Genomic DNA, 25,823 nt, shown 5'->3' with positions numbered 1-25,823 from the left:
TAAAATATTAACAAACAAAACATTTGAATCTTTATATTTTTTAAGATACCCCATTTGTGCCATTACGAAATGATAAACTTCTCTTAATGCTCTCATCTGACCACCTCCTGAGCCACATATCATTTTGAGATTATAGTAAATTGTTTTTTCATTGTTCAATTGATAACCATCAAAGTTTTCAGTCCATTCAAGGATATTCATTTTTTTCTTTACATCCTCTAACTTACTAGTTTTTAAATTAATTCGCTTATTTGTTTTATTTACCTTTGTTTTAGTTATTTTTTCAATAAGACTTATTTGATATTTTTCACATTCATTATGTTTTCCATTTATATACCAAGACTGAGATTTTCTCCACTCTTTAGTTTGATTAATACTTGGTTTAACCATTTATATATTGTGAAAAAACGCGGCGGTAGCCCTTAAAAAACCCTAACCCATCTTCCCATCGTTAAAACATAATCTATTTTATACACTCTATCATACAATATCCATATGGAACACAATCTATTCCATTATCTAAAATAAATCTCTTATCATCAAAGGCTCCTAATGCCTTTTTATTTACTTCTTCACTATATATGTTATGTTTATAACTTCTTATTGTATTCATTTTCCTATATTCTTTTTTCTTATTCATCAAACAATTATAATAATTTCTAAAAGTTATTGATTTCTTTATTACATATTTCTTTATTCCCTTTAACCTCTTATCAATCTGTTCACCATACTTATAAGCATATGCCTTTGCTCTCAATCCAATAAACTCACTCATTACTTTTCCACCCAACTCATCCTTAAACTTACCAATAACCTTTTCATTCTTTTTGGAAAATAACTCACTCTTCTTGCTGAAATTACTTGTATCATATACTCCAATATTTTTCTTCATATCTTCATAAACATCATCAGTTTTTATATCTAAGATAAAACTATCAGTATCCATATACAACAATGAAACATTTTCACCATACTCTTTCTTTAAGTCATTATACAAATAATCATACATCAATAGCTTTGATAAATCAAGAACTGCTGTTCCAATATAAATTGCTTTATCCATTACAATACTTTCCTTTTTCATATGAATTGCAGAAAAGTTCTCTGAAAAAACCTCTTCTCTCTCAAAACTTGGTTTATTTATCAATCTCGAAGCTTCTTTCCAAGATGTTGCGAATCTAATGTTTTGTCTGTTTCTAACATTTTCCATAGTCTTTCCAAATACAGCATTATTCATTAATTTATAAAAGTCCCCTTCAAATTTTACTTTTGTATTTGCTCTCATATCTGTATTGAATTGAATATACTTTTTCACCCAAGGACTTTGTTTAAATTTTAAAACTCTATGAATTTTAGCTACTCTCAATCCTTCTCTCAAAAACTGTTTTAAGCTTCTCTGATGCAAAACATATCCCTCTTTATCATAGAATGTTGTTAATAACTTTTCTGTTGATTTACCTTTAATATTAAAACTTTTATGATAATCACTTAACCATTCTTTCTTTGGCGTTTCTTTCTCACATGCAAAAGGAAGATCTTTATGCTTATTATGAAGATCACTCGGGTACCTCAAATCAACTTCAAAATAATAACCTTCTTCTTCGTCATTCAATTCCTCTTGAGAAGAAATAACAATATTCATCAAAGCCTTTTCATAATCCTTTTCTTCCACCCACTCTAATTTACCATAAGGCAGAGATTGAGACATTGCCCATCCATACAAATTATTAGCATCAAAATACATCAAATAATTACTATCTTTTTCACTATTATAATTTGGAAGATATTTATTATTTGCTTTAGCATATCTTTTTGAACATACTTGTGATATTCCACCTCTCTTGGACTTCTCAATCATCAAAAGCATATCAACATCACTGATTAAATCTATATCTTGTTTTGTCATTTTCAACATTGCACTCCAAGCTAAACCAGGAGCTGTGAAATAGTGGGCAGGGTCTAATCCATAACAATTTTTATTATGACAGAGTGTTCTAAAAGCCTCAAACACATCAGCTAACAATAAAACATCTGTTTTTAGATATAAATCATGATATTCTCCAAGGTTCTTTATCTTAAATATTTTCCATATTTCTTGTGCGTGTTTATATTCCTTATCACTTATCTCTTCTTCATAAAGGTTATTATAGAAACTTTCTTTTGAAGGAAGTTGTGTTTCTTTAAATCTCATAAATGAATCCATATAATCATAAGGATAAATTCCCTTACTTGTAAGAATTTTCTCTTTACTTTGAATTTCATTCCTTGTTTGAATTTCCTCTCTCGTAAGAATTCCTTCTTTAATCAGAATTTCATCTTTAATCTGAATTTCCTCTTTAGTTCGAATTTTCTTTATAATTAGAATTTCATCTTCAGTTAGAATTTCCTCTTTACTTTGAATTCTCTCTTTAATCTGAATTTCCTCTTTAGTGAGAATTTCCTCTTTTGGAAAGAATGAATTAAGATTTGGAAAAGAGTCCGTGGAGCTTAGATTTGATGCGAGGTAGGCTAGTGGTGTTCCCATAAACTTGTAAGAATCTAAAAACCTAATACGAGTTATAGGTTTTGTGAATATCATTTTTGAAAATGAAATATACTTTTGACTTGTGTTTGTTATAGCAGAAATATTCCCTGGTGTTTTTGAAAGTTCATTTATAAATAGATGTGTATCATAGTTGGCGCTGTTGTGAAGAAAGACTGGAATAAAAGAAGGTAATTTATAATTAAGATTACAACAGGAATGAGCGGGACCTCTATATTTACCAGTAAGATGACAATGGTCTCTAACTTTAAACTCCTTAATTTCCTCCTCACAAATATGACAGATATTGTTCATTCTAAATTCTAATTTTTCTTCTTTGGTTAATTTCATCGGTTCATTTGTTTCTTTCATTAATTTAGTGAGTCTTATACAATCCTTTTCTAATCGTTTTACAAACTCTTGTGAAGCATTTTTTCCACGATAATGTTCAAGTTTGTTATACTTTTCTCCAACAGATGATTTGATGTAATAACAAAAACCACAAGGAATATGTTTTTGATATTTATTTGTATATGGTTCTTTTGGATTAGGAGAAGCAGTATTTATCTTTTTAAGGATACATTCAAAATCAGCGTATATCACAAATGGGTGCATGATAGATTTATTATAATCTTCAAAATAAATCTTTTCACCAGGTTTATGCATTGTAATTACAGCTGATTTATGATTACTACAATATTTTGAATGTTGTTCTAATCGTTCTTTTGTATGAAATGAATTAAGACATCGCTTACAAGGATATATTTTGTTTGCTGTTCTGAATACCTGAGAAGAGATTAATCTTGATAAATTATTGATGTATGTGTAATGTGAATTCTTTCCAACACTAAAATATAAAAGGTCAATGTGTGTTTCTTCATTTTTATAGTTGTTTGAAATTTTTAATATTTGAACTTTGTTTGTATCCGTTAATCCATATACATTAATAGAAAGATTATTCTTTTTCTCAAATTTAGGAATATCTGTTCGTGGCATTGGGAATTTAAAATCTTTAATGTCCAAGGTATTCTCATATTTCATATATTGTTTTACTCTTTCTGAATTACATTTTGGTGGATGTAAGTGAGCAAGAACAGACCAGAGAAAACATTTATTATCATTGTTCTTAATATTAACAACTGCCTTCTTTAGTTTTATTTCTTTTGGTAATTCAATATAAGAAGAAGCTTTAAGAGGGTTTGATTTTAGAATGTGTATATCTAAAAAGATGATTTTTTTAATATTGAATCCACTTCCTACCACTGTATTATCAACATCCTCCTCTTGTCTTGATAGTTCTTCATAAACCCCACTATTCAAAAAATCTTGAAATGATGTTATAAAATGAAGATCTGTTCTCATATAAGGAGTTTGTTCTTCATCTTGTCTTTTCATATTCATTTTCACTCCCATATAAAACTTTAAAGTTTTTATTTCTTTTAATGTCTTTTTAATAAATTTTTCAACATCGGGTTTCACTATTTCAATTGATTCAGCTATTGATGATGGACCGGGTTCTCCAAATTGAAAAATCCTTATTTTTATATGCCCTTTAAATGCCTCATCAGTGTTTTTAATATAATAGTCTCCCTTTACTTTAAACTCATTTTTCTTGTGTTTTTGTGATTGAAGATGTTGATTATAACTACTCTTCAAAACATCCTTTGAACAGATATCACAATGTTTTCTTTCCAACTCAAGAGGAGATATTTGATGAAATAGATTAAATGTGTGTTTGTTGGTTCGGAGGTGTTTTCTATAATGTTTATATTCGTGATTACAAACATCGCAGTACGTTGTATTCACCATATTTATAGAATAAAACTTTGCTTGAACTAAAATTTTCTTGATGAAAATTTCGTTTAATTTATAGGTGAATCTGTGCTTAAAAACATTTTATCCTCCAACTTTTTCACTTAATAAATACAATGTTTCAAGACACAAAAGACAAGTTTCAATCAATCTCTTCATCTGTTAAAGATACTGAGAAATATGTCAAGGATGTAAAATTGAACAAAGATAAATATAACAACTATTGGATAAAAACTATTATGGTAAATAATATGAGTTCTTCAATTTCCTTCAGTGGAAGGGCTTTTAGTATACCTGGTAGAACATCAATTAAAGTATCTCTAACAAAAGTTTCTCCTCTCCTTCTAGTAATATATTCAAAACTAGAAAAAGCAATGAAACAAGAAAAAGTATCAAAGAACAAAAACCTTATGGATGAAGCTTTAGAAAGAAAAGATAAGACCATCTGTAATATGCAAGGAGAAATTTGTATTTTTTTCAACAACCCTAAAGATGTAAATCTTGATGAAATAAAGGATGTTAATATATCAGGTGAAATGACATTTCGTTCAATAGTAGTTAACGATAATTTTAAAATTACCTTTAATATAAAAAATGTTGTCGTTGAATCTGATAATGAAAAAAGTATATCGATATCGATGGTAATATACAACTGAAAGTATAGATGAATTTCAGTTTAAGTAAAGTTTTACTTTATAAATATGCTAGACTTTCCTGATTCTCCATATGACAAATTTGAGAATTGTCCTGCGTGTGAAAGACGGGGATTAAACACAGAGTCAAAAGCCTATAAACAATGTATATTCTGTGATTATCTTCTAATTAATGATAATAAAAAATATAAAAAGGAAAATAATTCTTTTAGATTTACACCAAAAATGAATTACTTTACAAGATTGATTAGAGAAATGAATGTAAAGTATGAGGATGATAACACACCTTTCCTTACAAGGGAAGAAACTGAACGTATAAGAGAAATGTTCAAAGGATTGTTGTTGTATATTATTCATGGATGTAATTTTCAGGGAAATATCAACACAAGATATTGTATAAATAAAATAATGGATTATCTTGAAATTAAACCTGAACTTAGGATAAAATATAGAGTTTCTAAAAAAGCTAATAATAAATTAAATAACCTGTTTTTCAAATATATAAATGAATGATTTTTTACCTATTTGGGAAAATAAGATAAAATTTAACAACCATAAAAATCTCCCAAATTCATTAAGATGTCTCATAGTTGGTTCAAGTGGATGTGGAAAAACCTGCTTACTTTTAAAAATGCTCCTCACTCCCAACTTTTAGATTATGATAATTTAATAATTATCACAAAGTCGAGTTTTCAACCAGAGTATCAACTACTCTCACAAGGTTTTAATGCTGGTCTTCCAAAAGAAGATATAATAGGTTTATTTAAACGTCAAAAAAACCTAAATGATTATAACATTGAAGATATAATTCAACTATTTTGTGATACACAGAGATGTAAAAAGAAATCAAATCTTATAACTTGTATTCTTAGTGATAATACGGATGATATACCGTCTCCCCAAGATTTGGATAAATCAAAAAAGAACCTCGTTATCTTTGATGATTGTGTTAATGAGAGAAACCAAACGGTAATGGACAGCTACTACACAAGAGGGAGACATTCTTCTTGTAATTGTATTTATCTTAGTCAATCGTACTTTCAACTTCCTCGTCGTTCCATCAGAAACAATGCTAATACTTTTATTTTATTCAAGTTAAATTCAATAGATATCAATAATTTTTGGAGAGATAATTGTTCTACATTATGTAGTAAAAAGAAATTTGAGGATTATATGAAGCACACGACTGAAAAATATAAATATATTGTTGTGAAACAAGATGAGATATTAAGGGATATATTTTTTGTTTTATAAACAATTACATATATAAATGACAACTATTATTATAAATCTTGTGGGTAAATCTGCTTCTGGAAAAAACTTTCATAAATCAAGGTTCTTGTGTAGTACAAATGAGAATATTGTAAATTTACTTAAAAACACCCCGTGATACGCATTGTATCAACAACAACTAGAGCAATAAGACCTGGAGAAGTAAAAGGTGAAGATTATCACTATATTTCAGTGGAGGAACATATGCGATTGAGGAATGAAGGACAAATATTTGAGGAGGTTTCTCTTGGTACAACAAAATATTCACATTGTAAGAGTGAGTTAAAGAAACTAAAATCTGGTGGTGTTGGGATATTAGAAACTAATCCAGAAGGAACGAGACAAATTATTAAATATCTGAGCGGAGTGAAGATTTTATCATTCGGTTTTGATGTTGATGAAGAAACTCAACACAAACGTATGAAAAGCAGAGATGCAAGGATTAGTGAAGAAGAAATTACAACTCGCATTAATGTTAATAAAGAATTTGATGAAATATTTAAAGAAAAGGATTTATTTGAACACATCTACTTGAATGATGAAGAAAAGGAAAATTTCCCTGTTGATCTTTACAATTCATTAATGATATTTTACAATAAATAAATGGATACAAAAGAAAGAGCAAGAAGATTTAAGGAACATCAAGAGTTGGTTTCAAAAGTTGTAAAACAACAGGAAGACATAAAGAAGAAACGCAGACAGAAACTAACGGGCGAAGAAGCATTTGAAAAAAAACAAGAGAAATTTTTTAAACCACTTTTAAAAACTTCCCAAGAAAAATGAAAGATGTTTCCACAGTTCCCACAGTAGAATATACTCCTAGAAAGCTTCAAATGTTAAAAGATTTCAGTCAAATGACGGAGGAAGAATTAGAGCATATTGGAGAATTAGAACATGATGAAGGTTTATTTCAACAACTGGAAGAGATTAATCAACCCCCTGATTATATTGTGAATGCTGTTCAAAACAATGAATATTCAGCAGATTCAAAAACCAAAGCAGGACTCATTCCAACAGAACAACCAGCAATATTTCATCTTGTTCAAGAAAAGGTATTGATATTTAATGATGAATTAAGGTTCTTAAGTTCTGCTCAACCCCTGTTAAACTAACTCCGAGATTAATGTTTCTTCTCACAAAAGATGGAAGACAAGGTTCAACTGTGAGGGATGAATCAAAGTATATTGATAAACCATTGGATATGGAAAATAATGATGATAGAGTATATATTGATTTGCTGAACACTCTAAATTATAAGGTTATTCTTTCTGGTAAAAGTAGGAAGAATGAGAAGGAGAAACACATTATTCAGGCTTTAAGTATCCTTGGTTCAGGTATTAGTTTTCTTCCAAATGACCCATCGCAATTAGTTAATAGACTGTTATTGTTGTTTGGCAGTAAGAAGGCTGGAAATAACAATTGTTTTAATGAAGCATCAGCCATTTTAGACCAGTTGATGAACATGAAAATAATTAATAAATCTCAATATAAAGACATTTTATCTCATATTAAATAAGATGAGAAGCACAATCCTGAGTTTTAATTTCACAACAAGCGACCACACATCTTCATTCCCATACCCACTACAACTTGACACAACAAAAGAATATGAGGCATCTTTATTGTCCATGGAGACTTATAATACCTTATTTAATATAACCGAGAAAAATGACAAGTTTAGTTATAATCCGGGAAGTGGATACAAAACGATAACAGTCTCACCCGAGCATACGAGATTTCTCAAATATCTTCCGAAATTGCTCGTCTTATGAAAGAACAGGGTGATGAACCAAAAAATATTATTATAAACATTCAAAAACATACTTCAAAATCAACGATTAAAGTTAAAAATAACTACAAGGTTGATTTCACAATTGATAATTCATTTAGAGAGTTATTAGGTTTCTCCTCAAAAAAGATTGAAACTAATGGGACGTTTTACAGTGATAATGTCATTCAAATATCCTCAGGAATAAATTCGGTGTTAATTCACTGTGATTTGATTGATGGTGCTTATAATGATGGATTAAAAACAAATACAATATTTTCTTTCAGCGCATACTCAACCCCAATTGGTTATAAATTCAATATGGAGCCTAAAAATTTGGTTTATTTACCTGTGTCAGGAAAAACCATACACAGAGTAAATTTTAGGATAACCGACCAAGATAATCGTGTGATCTCTTTTAATGGAGAAGTTATATCCATCAGAATTCACCTACGTGAAGTTTTTCAATAAATAAATACGATGGTTATTGTGAGGAAGCACGAGTTGGGAAAATATAAAATAATTACAGGGGATGGGATGTTCCTTTCCCCGTACTACAAGGGTGAAGGTATGTATCTTGGTAGAGGATACTATTAACCTAAGAGACAAAGGGGTGTCGGACATCAATTTAGAGGAGATGGGATAATTGATACTCTCATGGGTATTGGTTCAACTATTCTTAAACATAAAGACCTAATTGGTTCAACTGCTTCTGCTGTGGGAAATGTAGCAGGTGCTGTAAAGAGTATAAAAGATGCTCAGAAAGAATCTCATAAATTACAAGCAATAAAAGAAATTAAGAAAGGTAAAGCTCAGTTGTCCCCACAAGTGAAACAGAAAATAGTTCAAATACATGGAACGGGGTTTCAAAAGTTTTAAGATCTTTTTCCTAAATAAATACAAGTATGGAAGCAATTGATAGTATCTATGATTTGGATGATACTATTATTATCTCAAACTCCACTAAAAAGAAGATTACTTCAAGGTAAATGCAATAACTGGAACAGACTGGAATACAAATGGTACAAAAAGTTTTGAAATAAATAATCAACAAACCTATTTGAATCTCTCCGAAAGTTTCTTGTTGTGTAAATTTAAATTCACTAAGGCTGGGAATAACACAAACGCTACACTTGTAAATGATTTCTTCTGGAAAATGTTTGATAGTGTGCGATTGTATATTGGAACACAAGAAGTTGAAGCGGTTGATTATGTCTCTGCTGTATCTGAAATGATGAAATTTACACTCTATACATTCAGTGATAGAATGGGAAAGGGGTCTGTCGAAGGTTTTATTCCTGATATGTCAACGGGAACAAACACAGACCCTGGATATATTCAAAGGAAAGGAACGTATAATGATGATACAAAAGCAGAAAATAGTTTTACTGTGGCAGTTCCTCTTAAAGGTATATTTGGATTTTGTGATTATGATAAAGTTCTGTATGGTCTTAAAATTAGATTTCAACTACAAAGGAATGATAATGAAAATAGATTGCTTTTTGGTGTTGGTAATGCTTTTGGTGATCAGAATAAATTTGTAATTGAGGAGATGAGTTGGTATATCAGTGAATATACTCCTAATCTTAAAACAGAAGAGATGTTGAATCGAAGACTTAACTCAAAAACCACTCAGTGTATCATACCTCAAAAGAAGATGTCAACACGTTAAACTCAATCAAACTACTTACACGTGGAATTTGGGTGTTCTGGAAGGAAAGCCACGATATCTGTGGATGATTTTTAAAAAGCCAGATGGTGATACTGCGACTGATAAGAATAATGCATTGAGTGATAATGCTAAGGTGAAACAACTTCGCGTTTCTCTAGATGGAACATTTTATCCACGAGATAGATTGGAAATTAATTGGGAAAAAATGATTTTGCTGAAGCATACAAGTCTTACCAAAAGGTGTGTGAAAGTAATGGAAATAAAGAACCTATTTTGGATATGACAGCATTTAAAAGTTTGTATACAATCTATACGTTTGACCTGAGCGCTCAAAAAGAAACTATAAAGTCTAATCGAGTGGATACTTCCCTATACATTGAAAGAGGAGAGAGTGAAGAAGTTGATACATATTGTTTGCTTTTGGAAGAAACAGAATTGCAGATTAATACAGATAATGGTGTGATGATTAGTCTCACATAATTTTTTTGTTAAATAAATGAGTGGCAAAGTACCAACTGGGGTATATGTTAATCAAATCAATCTTCATAAACTATCATCTTGTGTTCAAAATCAAAAGCCTTGTACGATTAACGTTAATACAATTCAGAGAAAAGGAGCAGTAAGAATTGATGTTTTGCTCACAAGAGAACAGGTTAAAATCTTGAATGACACTGACTCACTTAAAATTAAAATGACAAAACCAATGTTGAAAAAATATTCAATAAGAGAGACGAGTGGAGGATTTCTCCCATTTCTAATTCCTTTATTTGCTGGTTTAAGTGCGGTTGGAGCATTGACGGGTGGTATTTCAACAGCGGTCAAAACTGCCAACGAAAGGAAGGCTCAACTCCAGGCTCAAAAAGAATTGGAAAGACATAACAAAGAGTTGGAGAAACAAATTAGTGGAAGTGGTGTAATTGTAGATTTTGCTGAAAAACTTGAAGGTCTGCCTGATAAAGCGAGATTGTTAGTTGGAGATATGCTTTCTTCTATAGCACAAGCAGGTGTAAAATTAACGAAAAGAGGTAATGGATTATATCTTTCTAATAAATAAATGAGCATTGATGAGTGGTTGAAAGAATTTGGAAAGAATACAACATCAAATTTACAACTTGCCAAATATTGTAAGAAATTAAAAATTCATAATGTGGTTATTTGTATGAGAGATGAATTAACAAATGTGTCGAAACATACAAAGAATATTATTATGAACTTAGAAGATAATGATGGGAACGGTTCTCATTGGGTTTGTATTTTTAATAGTCAAGACAAATATTATTTTGATAGTTTTGGTCTTCCACCACCTGTTGAAGTCATAAAATTCTTACAGAATGGTGTTTATCAAACATTTCAAGTCCAAGAATTAAATTCCAAGTGTTGTGGTCAATTATGTCTATATGTGTTATTTCAACTCAACAAAAATAAAAAATTTTATGATATTATTTTTAATCTAATATAAATGACTTATGTTGGTAAAGATGGTTCTATCTTTGGTGTATCTCAAGAACTGGATATTGATTTATCAAATTATTACACAAAGGCACAGGCTGAACGACATAAATATAATATAAACAAAAATATTAACATGAAAAATGCTTATAAATTAAAAAATTATCCAAGCCCGACTGACGCGAATGACTTGGTGAGATTAAGCGATTTATCACAATATATATACTTAAATAAAACGGCTGTGTATTCTAAAGATACAGAAGTGTTGATATTATCTCCAGGTCATACAGAATTCACAGTTCGAATTAAAATAAATTTTTATAAAGAAGGGCGTATCGTTTGTATGAGAATAGAACAATGCGGCCAAGATATGAATGATTTAGGGTATAATTGGTCATTTAAAATTAACCTCGAAGACCTGGAACAATTAAATCAGTCTCGTAAGGAAGAATATTATCCACTTGGTATCGAGAATGAGTTTTGTGGAGCCACGATTAGTAAACAACAAATAAAAGAATTTAATAAGGGTAAATATAATAATGGTTTTGCCCTTGTTTATCTCATGAAAACAGAAAAAACAGGATTATATATAATAAGTAAGGAAATACAAAATGATTTAACTATGGGAAGATGGGGAGGTGTTTCGTGCCATAATATTATTCTAACATATATTTCTAATACATAAATGACAGCAAGAAGGCTTCAAGAAAATTATCATTTCTGTGTTCAAGCATACCTTCAAGAAAAGGGTATTCGGTATTTTAATAAATATGTTCTACAACATAAGAATGAGGTATTTTCAATAAAAGATTGGCATTATGCTGATGTTGATAAACCGACAACTTTAGATTTAATTAGAATGTTAAATAATGAAAAAATTATAAGGTTAAGAAAAGGTAAGGCTCTTTTAGAAATTCAAAAGAAATTTTATTGGTTTCCTGTTGTAAAAAAAATTTTGGATACAGGAATAACAAGAAATCCTGATGAATATATGTATAATATTCTATGGGGTGTAAACGATTCAAGTATAGTAAGGGATGAGGAAGGAGTTGAAGAAGAGAGGGAAGAGGAGGAAAAGGAGAAGGAGGAGAGAGAGAAGGAGGAAAGAGAGAATAGAGAGAGGGAGAATAGAGAGAGGGAGGAAAGAGAGAAGAGAGAGAAGGAGGAAAAGGAGAAGAGAGAGAAGGAGGAAAGAGAGAATAGAGAGAAGAGAGAGAAGGAGGAAAAGGAGAAGAGAGAGAAGGAGGAAAGAGAGAGAATGAATAAATATCAAAATATGGAAACCAGTGAGATTCAAAAAAGAATAGAGGTATTACAGAAAATAACTCAACCCACCGAGGAGGAAAACAAAGAATTGACAAGTCTATTTGCAATACTTTCGACAAGACTATTAGCATCGACAAGATATGGATTTTAATTCAAGTTTTTTCTTAAATAAATGGAGGAGAGAGTGAAGACATTTCTAAGGATTCTTTATGTTTTAAAAATTAAGATTCAAATGTGCATGTTGGAAACTAAAAAGGTTTTTGCACTCTGCAGGAATTTTTCTCATAAATAAATGAGTTATTGTCTCAAATGTAAAAAGAAAACTAATACTAAAAATATTTCATATATTAAAAGTAAAAATAACAGGGTTATACAAAAAGGTATATGTTCGGTGTGTGGTTCAAAAAAAATCAATTTATCTCCAAACACAAACTCGGAGGAGATATACAAAAGTTTTTATCAGGAAGTAAATTTACAACTACTGGAATACCAGGGGAATTACATCTTCCAGGGTATTCTTTCTGTGGTCCAGGCACAAACTTGGATAAAAGATTAGATGAGGCAGACAATCCTAAATCCTGGAGTAAACCAATCAATAGAGTTGATGAAGTGTGCATGAGACACGATATTGATTATGGGAATACCACAACGTTGGAAGAAAAGCATGAAGCCGATAGAGAAATGTTGTATAATTTGTCTCTGATACAAAATCCAACCTTGAGAGAAAAAGTTGATAGGTTCATCGTGAAGAAGATGATTAGTGCTAAATTGAAACTTGGACTTGGAAATTCAAAAAACTTATAGGCTCTAATGATGCCATTAAGACTGAAGAGCAATTAGCTGATGAATTACATAAACCAATATTCACAAAGTTTCAGAGAAGGAAAGTTTATTCTAAGGAAGTTGATTATATCTGGTCTGCTGATTTGATTGAACTCAATAATGATAAGGGGTACAAGTATGCTTTAACCGTTATTGATTTGAGGAGTAGATATGCGTGGGTTGTCCCTTTAAAAAACAAAACAGGTAATACTCTTATGTTAGCTTTTCAACAGATATTTAATAAAAGTAAGAGAAAACCTAAGAAATTGTGGACTGATGAGGGTAGAGAGTTTTATAACAAGACATTTATGAATTTTCTAAAAAATAACAGTATTACATTATACAGTACCTTTAATGAAGGGAAGGCAGTTGTTGTTGAACGTTTTAATCGTACCTTAAAAGAGAGACTATATAAAAAATTCACACAACTCGGTTCACAACAATGGTCATCTTTTATTCAGGATATTGTGGATAAGTATAATGACACGATTCACACGTCAACGAATATGAAGCCATCAGAAACATTTACAAAATTAAAATATGAAAAAGAGATTAATGTCAGAAAACCTAAGTTCAAAGTTGGTGATATCGTAAGAATATATAGGTGGAAATCTCATTTTGAAAAGGGTTTTACTGAACGATGGACGAAAGAACTTTTTAAAATTGTTGATGTAATAGATACAGTTCCTTGGACTTATAAAATATATGATTTGGAAGGGGAAGAGATTTTAGGTTCATTTTATTCACAGGAATTACAAAAGACAAAACTAAGCAGATAATACACCTTTGTGGACACTAGAGGGACAAGTCCGAGGTGTATTACAGTATATAATGTGTGTCAAGGGGTGGACGTTCTTACATCTGTGAACCCTAAACACAGAATCCTCAACTGAATAGTCAAGGCTTAACTTTTGTTTGTTTGTGTGTGTGTGCAATGGGAGCAATAGGTTGGCGCTTCACTCCCTCCTACTATACACCGTTGTGGACACTCGAGGGCCAAGTCCGAGGTGTATAACAGTATATAATGTGTGTCAAGGGGGACGTTCTTAGATCTGTGAACCCCCAAACACAGAATCCTCAACTGAATAGTCAAGGTTTAACTTTTGTTTGTGTGTGTGTGTGTAATGGGAGCAATAGGTTGGCGCTTCACTCCCTCCTACTATACACCGTTGTGGACACTCGAGGGCCAAGTCCGAGGTGTATAACAGTATATAATGTGTGTCAAGGGGGACGTTCTTAGATCTGTGAACCCCAAACACAGAATCCTCAACTGAATAGTCAAGGCTTAACTTTTGTTTGTTGATGTGTATGTGTGTGTGTGTCCCAACCCTCACATTCAAAATCTCAACCCCAACCCTCACATTCAAAATCTCAACCCCAACTCAATCCTCGCCCAACACAATGTCTTTTTCAAAATGAGATTTCCACCTATATATATATATTTTTACGTTTTTTTTCTTCTTCCAATTCTGTCTTTTAAGGCTTTCAGGTTTGATGACGTAGAAAGGGGGAGTAAGCCTGCACTTTCTTCCCAGAACTTTCTTGATCTTGCTCCCATCAAGCACCATCCGACAAAGAACTACATCGATAGGTTTAGATCCCAAAGAGTGATAGCAACTCCAAAAGTCTCCAAAATATAAATAAATAAAATAATAATAAATAAATAAATAAATAAATAAAAGCCCCCAAAAAAGTTTCAAGTGTCCAACATAAACCCAACTTTCCAAGTCTTCAAGGTATAACCACATTCCCGTTGAGTTTCCAAGATATGTATCACATTGTGAGTTATCAATCCAGAACCCACATTTCAAGTATTCAAAGTAAAACCAACTTACAAAGTCTCTTAAGGATAACTCATTTACTGATTTTTTCAAAATTTGTGAGTCTCCAAGGTAGGCCCCATATTTAGAACCATCTTGGCAGAACCCTTTTCCTGAGTCTCCAAGGTAGTTATTTAAACCATCAAGGCAGAACTCATTTACTGATTTTTTCAAAATTTGTGAGTCTCCAAGGTAGGCCCCATATTTAGAACCATCTTGGCAGAACCCTTTTCCTGAGTCTCCAAGGTAGTTATTTAAACCATCAAGGCAGAACTCATTTACTGATTTTTTCAAAATTTGTGAGTCTCCAAGGTAGGTCCCATATTTAGAACCATCTTGGCAAAACCCTTTTCCTGAGTCTCCAAGGTAGTTATTTAAACCATCAAGGCAGAACTCATTTACTGATTTTTTCAAAATTTGTGAGTCTCCAAGGTAAAACTTGTATTCTGGCTCATCAAGGTATAACTTGTTCAGTGGGTATTGTCTTGATAACTCACAATGAGTACTATTGCTGTAAAACTCTTTTTCAGGATTTTGCTGGTCTCCAAGGTATAACTCTTTGGTTGGGTCATCAAGGACGAACTCGTTCTGTGGGTCTTGGTCGCTCATAAGGTCTTCAACCAAGCCAACAATTTCGCCCCAAGTTGTAGCAAAAGCAGTATTTTCATTTCGTATTTCAGACACAATTTCCTGTGAGAGAAAATAATAATGTATTAATTAAGTTATTTAATTATTAAATGAGTATGCTTCAATCAAAGTTTGAAAATAGGAAAATAAAAAATCTTACCTCAATAGATAAGAGGTTTGAATCCAGTTCATCAACTTGAAGGTTTAGTTTCATAGAAGACAGAGAGTTCCAAGAAACACCAAAGTCATCCCACTCAAGGTCTTCAACCAAGCCAACAATTTCCCCAAAGTTGTAGCAAAAGCAGTATTTTCATTTCGTATTTCAGACACAATTTCCTGTGAGAGAAAATAATAATGTATTAATTAAGTTATTTAATTATTAAATGAGTATGCTTCAATCAAAGTTTGAAAATAGGAAAATAAAAAATCTTACCTCAATAGATAAGAGGTTTGAATCCAGTTCATCAACTTGAAGGTTTAGTTCCATAGAAGACAGACAGTTCGAGACAAGCACACAGAACACCATTGCCAGCAAGAACAAATGTTTAAAATGGAGCCTGGGTTTGAAGCTTTTATAGAGAAAGACTGGTGGGTGTGGTTTCCTTTGGAAATTCCCTGGGCAAGCCTAGGCAAGCCTTCATTGGGAAATTTTTCAAAACCATAACATCCTGTAATTTTCTAGTGATTTCTTTGTGAGTCAGAGATGAACTGGAAATGATGTAAGAGTGGGCGGGGCTTAGCAAAAGTAGGCGGAGCTTAGGAAAAGTGGGCGTGGCTTAGAAAAAATACCTTATGAAAAGTGGGCGGAGCTTAGCAAAAGTGGGCGGGGCTTAGGAAAAGTGGGCGTGGCTTAGAAAAATACCTTATGAAAAGTGGGCGGAGCTTAGCAAAAGTGGGTGGGGCTTAGGAAAAGTGGGCGGGGCTTAAAGAAAAGTGGGCGGGGCTTATTGAATACCTTGTGGAAAGTGGGCGGGGGCTTAACAGAAGTGGGCGGGGCTTAGGAAAAGTGGGCGGGGCTTAAAGAAAAGTGGGCGGGGCTTATTGAATACCTTGTGGAAAGTGGGCGGGGGCTTAACAAAAGTGGGCGGGGCTTAAAGAAAAGTGGGCGGGGCTTAACAAAAAATAACCTGTGGCTCAGGAGGTGGCCAGATGAGAGCATTAAGAGAAGTTTATCATTTCGTAATGACACAAATGGGGTATCTTAAAAAATATAAAGATTCAAATGTTTTGTTTGTCAATATTTTAGATGGGGATTATTGTGCAAAGAAAATTAAACTATTGAAGGAATTTGAGAATGAACAAATCTTTATAGGTTCAATGAGTGAGCTGTTCAACCCCCAGGTGTTCAATTCAATGAGGTTCAACCTCCAGGTTAAAAGGGGAGACAAATAAATATACCTTGGGATAAAAAGGGGGGTTTATTTTTAGGGAAAAAAAATATAAATCGCTGAAAATCCCCCATTCATTTACATGGGGAAAAGTGAGCCAGAATCAGTATTCTTACCCTACTCCCATCATCCCTCCATGTCCCATCATCCCTCCATGTCCCATCATCCATCCTTGTCCCATCATCCCTCCATGTCCCATCAATCCTCCGTGTCCCATCAACCCTCCGTGTCCCATCATCCCTCCGTGTCCCATCATCCCTCCGTGTCCCATCATCCCTCCGTGTCCCATCATCCCTCCATGCCGATCATCCCTCCGTGTCCCATCATCCCTCCATGTCCCATCATCCATCCATGTCCCATCAATCCTCCTTGTCCCATCATCCCTCCATGTCCCATCATCACTCCTTGTCCCATCATCCATCCATGTCCCATCATCCCTCCATGTCCCATCATCACTCCTTATCCCATCATCCATCCATGTCCCATCATCCCTCCTTGTATAATCATCCCTCCATGTCCCTTCATCCCTCCATCTCCCATCATCCCTCCGTGTCCCATCATCCATCCATGTCCCATCATCCCTCCTTGTCCCATCATCCCTCCATGTCCCATCATCCTTCCATGTCCCTTCATGCCGATCATCCCTCCTGTCCCATCATCCCTCCATGCCCCTTCATCCCTCCATGCCGATCATCCCTCCGTGTCCCATCATCCCTCCGTGTCCCATCATCCCTCCGTGTCCCATCATCCTTCCGTGTCCCATCATCCCTCCTTGTCCCATCATCCATCCATGTCCCATCATCCCTCCATGTCCCATCATCCCTCCTTGTCCCATCATCCCTGCTTGTCCCATCATCCCTCCATGTCCCATCATCCCTCCATGTCCCATCATCCCTCCATGTCCCTTCATCCCACCATGCCGATCATCTCTCCTTGCCCCATCATCCATCCATGTCCCATCATCCCTCCTTGTCCCATCATCCCTCCTTGTCCCATCATCCCTCCATGTCCCATCATCCCTCCATGTCCCATCATCACTCCTTGTCCCATCATCCATCCATGTCCCATCATCCCTCCTTGTCGCATCATCCCTCCATGTCCCTTCATCCCTCCATGCCCATCATCCCTCCGTCTCCCATCATCCCTCCGTGTCCCATCATCGCTCCGTGTCCCATCATCCATCCATGTCCCATCATCCCTCCTTGTCATATCATCCCTCCATGTCCCTTCATCCCTCCATGCCGATAATCCCTCCGTGTCCCATCATCCCTCCGTGTCCCATCATCCCTCCGTGTCCCATCATCCCTCCTTGTCCCAGCATCCATCCATGTCCCATCATATCTCCTTGTCCCATCATCCCTCCATTTTTTTTTTTTTTTGTATACCTTGGTCGAGGCTCGTATGAGAGCTAACACACAACTCACAGCAAGGAGGCATGAGACAAGAGGGGCGGGAGTGGAAGGGACAAAACAGTGGGGAACAGACACATTAGGTGAACTGTGGAAGGGAGAGGGATGGGGATGGGACGGGGAACATGGCGAAGAGAAGATGGACATTTCAGGGACTTTCAGGAAGGAAAGTAGGAGAAATGAAGGAAGTGGGCTTGGGTGGATTATCGGGGGTAGAAAAGATCGAGGATTTGGATGGGGGAAGATAAGAGGTGGTGGTGAACAGCTGTTTTGAAAGCCTGGAGGGAAGAATGGGAAAGAATAGAGTGAGGAAGTTTATTCCAAAGGCGGGAAAAAAAGAGGAATGAAAGAGTGAAGATGAGCAGTGATTCGTGATTTTGGTAGTTTTACCAGAAGGGGGTTGTTGGCGGACCTTGAACGCCCTGTGGAAATGTGGTGGGGACAAATCGCAGAGAGAGCAGGGGGGGCAAGGCTGGAGAGGAGTCGGTAGAAGACAGAAAGACCACCGACCAACCTGCGGTGATTGAGTGAGAGGCCCAAAGACTCAGCTTCATTGCGGGAGATGCCGATGATCTTAAATGCCCTGGTTTCGACAGCGTGAAGCCGAGAAAGGTGGGAGGCAGGAGCACCAGCCCAGAGGGGAGAGCAGTACTCCATCAGGCTACGGACAAAAGCTTTGTAAGTGGTCAGGAGCTCAAGAGGGCCGAGGAAGGACTTCGCACGACGGAGGATTCCCAGTCGGCGACTGGCTGTTGAGGCGAGGTTGGAAATGTGACTTTCCCAGGAAAGGTCATGGCAGATAGTGAGACCGAGAAGCTTGAAAGAAAAGACTTCTTCCAGAGGATTGTTGAGAAAGTGGATGGGGGGGTTTTGCAAACGGTCCTTTCGAAGAGACATAGTGAGAGTGTGAGATTTGTCTGGATCGAAAGACATGTTCCACGTGTTGGACCAGTTTGTGATTTTATCCAGATCTGCAGTGAGTGAAGAAGCTGCTGCTTGCCGGTCTGAGGGATGACAGATGGTACGGCAGAGGGTGGAGTCGTCGGCAAAGAGAAATAGAGGATTTTCCAGAGAGTCCGAGAGATCATTGATGAAAACCAGAAAAAGAACAGGGCCCAGAACGCTACCTTGAGGAACTCCAGCCTGCACAGGAAGAGGGGATGAAAGAACTCCATTTAGGGCCACACGTTGACTGCGACAGGAGAGGAAGTCTGCGAGCCATGAGTGGAGATGGCCTTGAATACCATGGGAAGAGAGTTTGGTGAGTAGGGCAGGGTGCCAGACTGTGTCAAAAGCACGTGATATGTCCAGGGATACGGCTCGGATTTCCTGTCTGGCATTGAGGACCTCCATCCATTGATGGGAGAGCAGAAGCAGCATATCCAGGGTAGAGTGACCTGGTCTGAAAGCAAATTGATGATTGGAAATCAAGCCATTGGAGAAGAGGAAGGATTTCATATCTGAGGCGATGATGGATTCCATCACCTTGCTGATGATTGGGAGAAGGCTGATTGGTCTGTAGTTATAGGGATCTGTTTTTGCACCTTTTTATGCAGGGCAGTGATGTTAGCAGATTTCCAAGCAGATGGCAGATGACCTTGGGCAAATGAGAGGGTGAATAGAACAGAGAGAGGGTGAGCAAGAGCAGAAGAGCAGGCTTTGAGGACACGTGGGCTGATGCCGTCTGGACCGGTTGCAGAATCTGACTCGAGGTTTGAAAGCAAGCTCTCCACCTTGTCAGGAGAAAAGGATACAGAGTCCAGGGACAGTTGGGTGCGACTGGGTAAAGTGGGTAGAGATAGTGATGGGTTTAGGACACAAGATTTAGCTGCAAACACCGAGTTTAGACATTCAGCTTTATCACGTGTGGAATCAGCAGTGCGGCCATTTGAGGTAAGGGAGGGGATGGAGGGGGAACATACACCAGTTACAGATTTGATTTAACGCCACCAGGATTTTGAGGAGGGAGAGAGGTTTGAGAGTTCAGACTTGAGATGAGAAAGATGTTTTCTGGCTCTCCTGAGGGTAGATACACACTTGTTCCGAGCTTTGTGGAAAGAACTGAGATTGCCCTCAGTTGGGTTTGCTTTCCATGAGGCAAAGGCAAGTTGTTTCAGGACGACTGCCTCGCCACAAGCTTCAGTAAACCAAGGGCGGGAGGAAGGGTAAGACAACTGAACACGAGAGGGGATAAATCTGTGCATGAGGGAGAGCAAGTTTATTTGAAAGAATTCCCAGGATGAGTTGATGTTTGAGAAAGTAGTGATAGGAGACCAGTCTGTAAGTTTGATGGATGCTCGGAGACCCTGCCAGTCGGCTTGAGTGAAATGCCAGACTCGACGGCGGTGAGGTGGTTCTCTGATAACAGCCAGAGAGATGTCCACTTTAACAAGGACGTGGTCAGAAGAACCAATTGGAGCGAAGGAAGAGCAGCAGATATTGTCAGGGAAATTTGTCAAAATCAGATCCAGAAGAGATGGAGTACCATTGGTTGAGATCCGGGTCGGGAAGTTGGACCGATTGAGTCAGTCCCAATGAGTCGCAGAAAGCTTTTGCTGAGGTGCCATGGCAGGTGAGAGAGGTACCCACACCTAGCCAACTGGCGTGATGACAATTGAAGTCACCACATAAGAGGAAGAGAGAGTTTGGATGAGAAGATAGAAGATGGTCCATGTTTTCGGATAATGAGATGTAGATGGAGTCATCACTGTTCGGTGGACGGTACAGTACACATATAAACATGAGGTGGGAGTGGAGGGGAAGCCGAAGCCAGAGGTATTCCTGGGGGTGTGGGGGAGTGAGAGCAGTGCATGGAGAGTGAGGAATAGAGTCTTTGATGAAGAGAGCAACACCTCCACCAGGACGAGGCTCAGGTCTGTCATACCGTAAGAGGGAGTAGCCAGGGAGAGATACTTGGGAGTCAGACACGTCTTGGGAGAGGAAAGTTTCTGTTAGGCAGATAATGTCTGGTTTGTCAGTGGCAACCTGTATGGAAAGATCTGAAAGGTTTGAGCGAAGGCCCCGGATATTTGAGGTCCACACTTTTAATGAAGAGGAAGGGGAGGAGGCTTTGGGTGCAGGAGGTGGAGGGGGAGGGGAGGACAAGGGACGAGGGGGGCAGGTAAGGAGGGTGGCTGAAGGAGTGTGGGGTATTGCAGAACAGCGAGGGGAGGGGGCCGAATGAGGAGAAAAGGCTCTGTGGCGCTGGGGGAGAGGGGGGACAAGAGACAAGGAAGAAGGCAGTTGAGGATTTGAGGAGGTGGAGTGAAGAGATGGAGGTGAGAGGGCATTGGAGGGAGGCAGGTTGGTGGATGAGAGGGGGGGCAACTTTGAGAAGGAAGAGTGAGGGGATGAAAGGTGGGAGAAAGGTGAGGGGGGGATTTTTGAGAGAGGTGAGAGGGAGGCTTGGAGGAAGAAGAGTGGGATGGTTGCTTTGAGAGTGAGAGTGAGGGGTGAGGGGGGTGAGTTGGCACTGAATTTGGAAAAAAAGAATGGTTGATGGAAAGCGAGCATCCATGGCAAACTGTGGTTTTTAAAAGTTTTAGGTCAGAGATGCGATTTAACACAATTCTTGAAGGGTGCAATAAAGGCGAATACAGAGCATGGAGAGAAGAAGCGCTGTAATAGTTGGATTTTTTAGGCAAGGAATGAAGGAGAGGTCGAAATGAGAGCAGTCTGTTAAAATGGCAGAAGATTAGTGCATTGTGAAACAGTAAAGAGTACCACATGTGTGAGAGAGGAAGATGAAGCATTAGAAGATCGTTTTTGTTGTTAAAAATAATGTATGAGAGAGTTCAACAGATTAGGTCATGGAAGTGTAAAAAAAAAAAAAAAAAAAAAAAAAAAGTCCCTTCATCCCTCCGTGTCCCTTCATCCCTCCGTGTCCCATCATCCCTCCGTGTCCCATCATCACTCCTTGTCCCATCATCAATCCATGTCCCATCATCCCTCCTTGTATCATCATCCCTCCATGTCCCTTCATCCCTCCATGCCCATCATCCCTCCATGTCCCATCATCCCTCCATGTCCCATCATCCCTCCATGTCCCATCATCCCTCCATGCCCATCATCCATCCATGTCCCATCATCCCTCCATGCCCATCATCCCTCCATGCCCATCATCCCTCCGTGTCCCATCATCCCTCCGTGTCCCATCATCCCTCCGTGTCCCATCATCCCTCCGTGTCCCATCATCCCTCCGTGTCCCATCATCCCTCCGTGTCGCATCATCACTCCTTGTCCCATCATCCATCCATGTCCCTTCATCCCTCCATGTCCCTTCATCCCTCCATGCCCATCATCCCTCCATGTCCCATCATCCCTCCATGTCCCATCATCCATCCATGTCTCATCATCCCTCCTTGTCCCATCATCCCTCCTTGTCCCTTCATCCCTCCGTGTCCCATCATCCATCCTCGTCCCATCATCCGCCCATGTCCCATCATCCCTCCTTGTCCCATCATCCCTCCTTGTCCCATCATCCCTCCTTGTCCCATCATCCATCCATGTCCCATCATCCCTCCATGTCCCATCATCCCTCCGTGTCCCATCATCCCTCCGTGTCGCATCATCACTCCTTGTCCCATCATCCATCCATCTCCCTTCATCCCTCCATGCCCATCATCCCTCCATGCCCATCATCCCTCCATGTCCCATCATCGCTCCTCCTCCCATCATCCGCCCATGTCCCATCATCCCTCCTTGTCCCATCATCCCTCCATGTCCCTTCATCCTTCCGTGTCCCATCATCCCTCCGTGTCCCATCATCCCTCCTCGTCCCATCATCCGCCCATGTCCCATCATCCTTCCATGTCCCATCATCCCTCCTCGTCCCATCATCCGCCCATGTCCCATCATCCCTCCATGTCCCATCATCCCTCCTTGTCCCATCATCCGCCCATGTCCCTTCATCCCTCCATGTCCCATCATCCCTCCATGTCCCATCATCCCTCCATGTCCCATCATCCCTCCTTGTCCCATCAACCCTCCGTGTCCCATCATCCCTCCGTGTCCCATCATCCCTCCGTGTCCCATCATCCCTCCGTGTCCCATCATCCCTCCGTGTCCCATCATCCCTCCATGTCCCTTCATCCCACCATGCCGATCATCCCTCTGTGTCCCATCATCCCTCCTTGTCCCATCATCCCTCCATGTCCCATCATCCCTCCATGTCCCATCATTCCTCCTTGTCCCATCATCCATCCATGTCCCATCATCCCTCCTTGTCCCATCATCCCTCCATGTCCCATCATCCATCCTTGTCCCATCATCCGCCCATGTCCCATCATCCCTCCATGTCCCTTCATCCTTCCAGGTCCCATCATCCCTCCATGTCCCATCAATCCTCCGTGTCCCATCATCCCTCCGTGTCCCATCAACCCTCCGTGTCCCATCATCCCTCCGTGTCCCATCATCCCTCCGTGTCCCATCATCCCTCCGTGTCCCATCATCCCTCCATGTCCCTTCATCCCACCATGCCGATCATCCCTCCGTGTCCCATCATCCCTCCATGTCCCATCATCCATCCATGTCCCATCAATCCTCCTTGTCCCATCATCCCTCCATGTCCCATCATCACTCCTTGTTCCATCATCCATCCATGTCCCATCATCCCTCCTTGCATCATCATCCCTCCATGTCCCTTCATCCCTCCATCTCCCATCATCCCTCCATCTCCCATCATCCCTCCGTGTCCCATTATCCCCCATGTCCCATCATCCCTCCATGTCCCTTCATCCCTCCATGTCCCTTCATCCCTCCATGTCCCTTCATCCCTCCATGTCCCTTCATCCCTCCATGTCCCTTCATCTCTCCATGTCCCTTCATCCCTCCATGTCCCATCATCCCTCAATGTCCCAGCATCCCTCCTTGTCCCATCATCCATCCATGTCCCATCATCCCTCCTTGTCCCATCATCCATCCATGTCCCATCATCCATCCATGTCCCATCATCCCTGCTTGTCCCATCATCCCTCCTTGTCCCATCATCCATCCATGTCCCATCATCCCTGCTTGTCCCATCATCCCTCCATTTCCCATCATCCCTCCGTGTCCCATCATCCCTCCTTGTCCCATCATCCATCCATGTCCCATCATCCCTGCTTGTCCCATCATCCCTGCTTGTCCCATCATCCGTCCATGTCCCATCATCCCTCCAGGTCCCTTCATCCTTCCATGTCCCATCATCCCTCCATGTCCCATCATCCCTCCGTGTCCCATCATCCATCCATGTCCCATCAATCCTCCGTGGCCATCATCCCTCCGTGTCCCATCATCCCTCAGTGTCCCATCATCCCTCCATGTCCCTTCATCCCTCCATGTCCCATCATCCCTTCGTGTCCCATCATTCCTCCTTGTCTCATCATCCATCCATGTCCCATCATCCCTCCTTGTATCATCATCCCTCCTTGTCCCATCATCCCTCCGTGTCCCATTATCCCTCCTTGTCCCAGCATCCATCCATGTCCCATCATCCCTCTTTGTCCCATCATCCCTCCTTGTCAAATCATCCATCCATGTCCCATCATCCCTCCTTGTCCCATCATCCCTCCTTGTCCCATCATCCCTCCATGTCCCTTCATCCCTCCATGTCCCTTCATCCCTCCGTGTCCCATCATCCCTCCGTGTCCCATCATCCCTCCGTGTCCCATCATCCCTCCGTGTCCCATCATCCCTCCTTGTCCCATCATCCCTCCATGTCCCATCATCCCTCCATGTCCCATCATCCCTCCATGTCCCTTCATCCCTCCATGCCCATCATCCCTCCATGTCCCTTCATCCCTCCATGCCCATCATCCCTCCGTGTCCCATCATCACTCCATGTCCCATCATCCCTCCATGCCCATCATCCCTCCATGTCCCATCATCCCTCCATTTCCCATCATCCCTCCGTGTCCCATCATCCCTCCGTGTCCCATCATTCCTCCTTGCCCCATCATCCCTCCTTGTCCCATCATCCCTCCATGTCCCATCATCACTCCTTGTCCCATCATCACTCCTTGTCCCATCATCCATCCATGTCCCATCATCCCTCCTTGTATCATCATCCCTCCATGTCCCTTCATCCCTCCATGCCCATCATCCCTCCGTGCCCCATCATCCCTCCATGTCCCATCATCCCTCCTTGTCCCATCATCCCTCCTTGTCCCATCATCCATCCTTGTCCCATCATCCATCCATGTCCCATCATCCCTGCTTGTCCCATCATCCCTCCATGTCCCATCATCCCTCCATGCCGATCTCCCTCCTGTCCCATCATCCCTCCATGCCCCTTCATCCCTCCATGCCGATCATCCCTCCGTGTCCCATCATCCCTCCGTGTCCCATCATCCCTCCGTGTCCCAT

The 25,823-nt window shown here is 38.9% G+C and overlaps 2 protein-coding genes and 2 long non-coding RNA genes across 12 annotated transcripts in view; 2 read left to right on the top strand and 2 right to left on the bottom strand.

Moving 5' to 3' along the window:
• The window catches only part of LOC147007759 (dynein axonemal heavy chain 17-like), a 552,046-nt gene that overhangs the window by 48,512 nt on the left and 477,711 nt on the right, over positions 1–25,823 (bottom strand). The gene's annotated exons all lie outside the window — the stretch shown is intronic.
• LOC147007767 (uncharacterized) overlaps positions 1–25,823 on the top strand; it is a 199,128-nt gene that overhangs the window by 113,608 nt on the left and 59,697 nt on the right. The gene's annotated exons all lie outside the window — the stretch shown is intronic.
• Positions 13,172–14,306, top strand: LOC147007771 (uncharacterized). The gene is made up of 2 exons (XR_015053926.1): positions 13,172–14,049; positions 14,243–14,306. It is a non-coding gene; the product is annotated as an uncharacterized LOC147007771 (long non-coding RNA).
• LOC147007770 (uncharacterized) lies at positions 13,669–17,187 on the bottom strand. Its single transcript, XR_015053922.1, has 3 exons — positions 16,116–17,187; positions 15,843–16,018; positions 13,669–15,745 (listed from the first exon to the last, which is right to left on the bottom strand). It is a non-coding gene; the product is annotated as an uncharacterized LOC147007770 (long non-coding RNA).

The sequence above is a fragment of the Eptatretus burgeri genome, chromosome 26, assembly GCF_056783735.1.
Source record: "Eptatretus burgeri isolate ZD-2024b chromosome 26, Ebu_testis_v1, whole genome shotgun sequence".
In the NCBI taxonomy this organism is placed as follows: Eukaryota; Metazoa; Chordata; class Myxini; order Myxiniformes; family Myxinidae; genus Eptatretus; species Eptatretus burgeri.
This window is presented reverse-complemented; position numbering and strand designations above follow the sequence as displayed.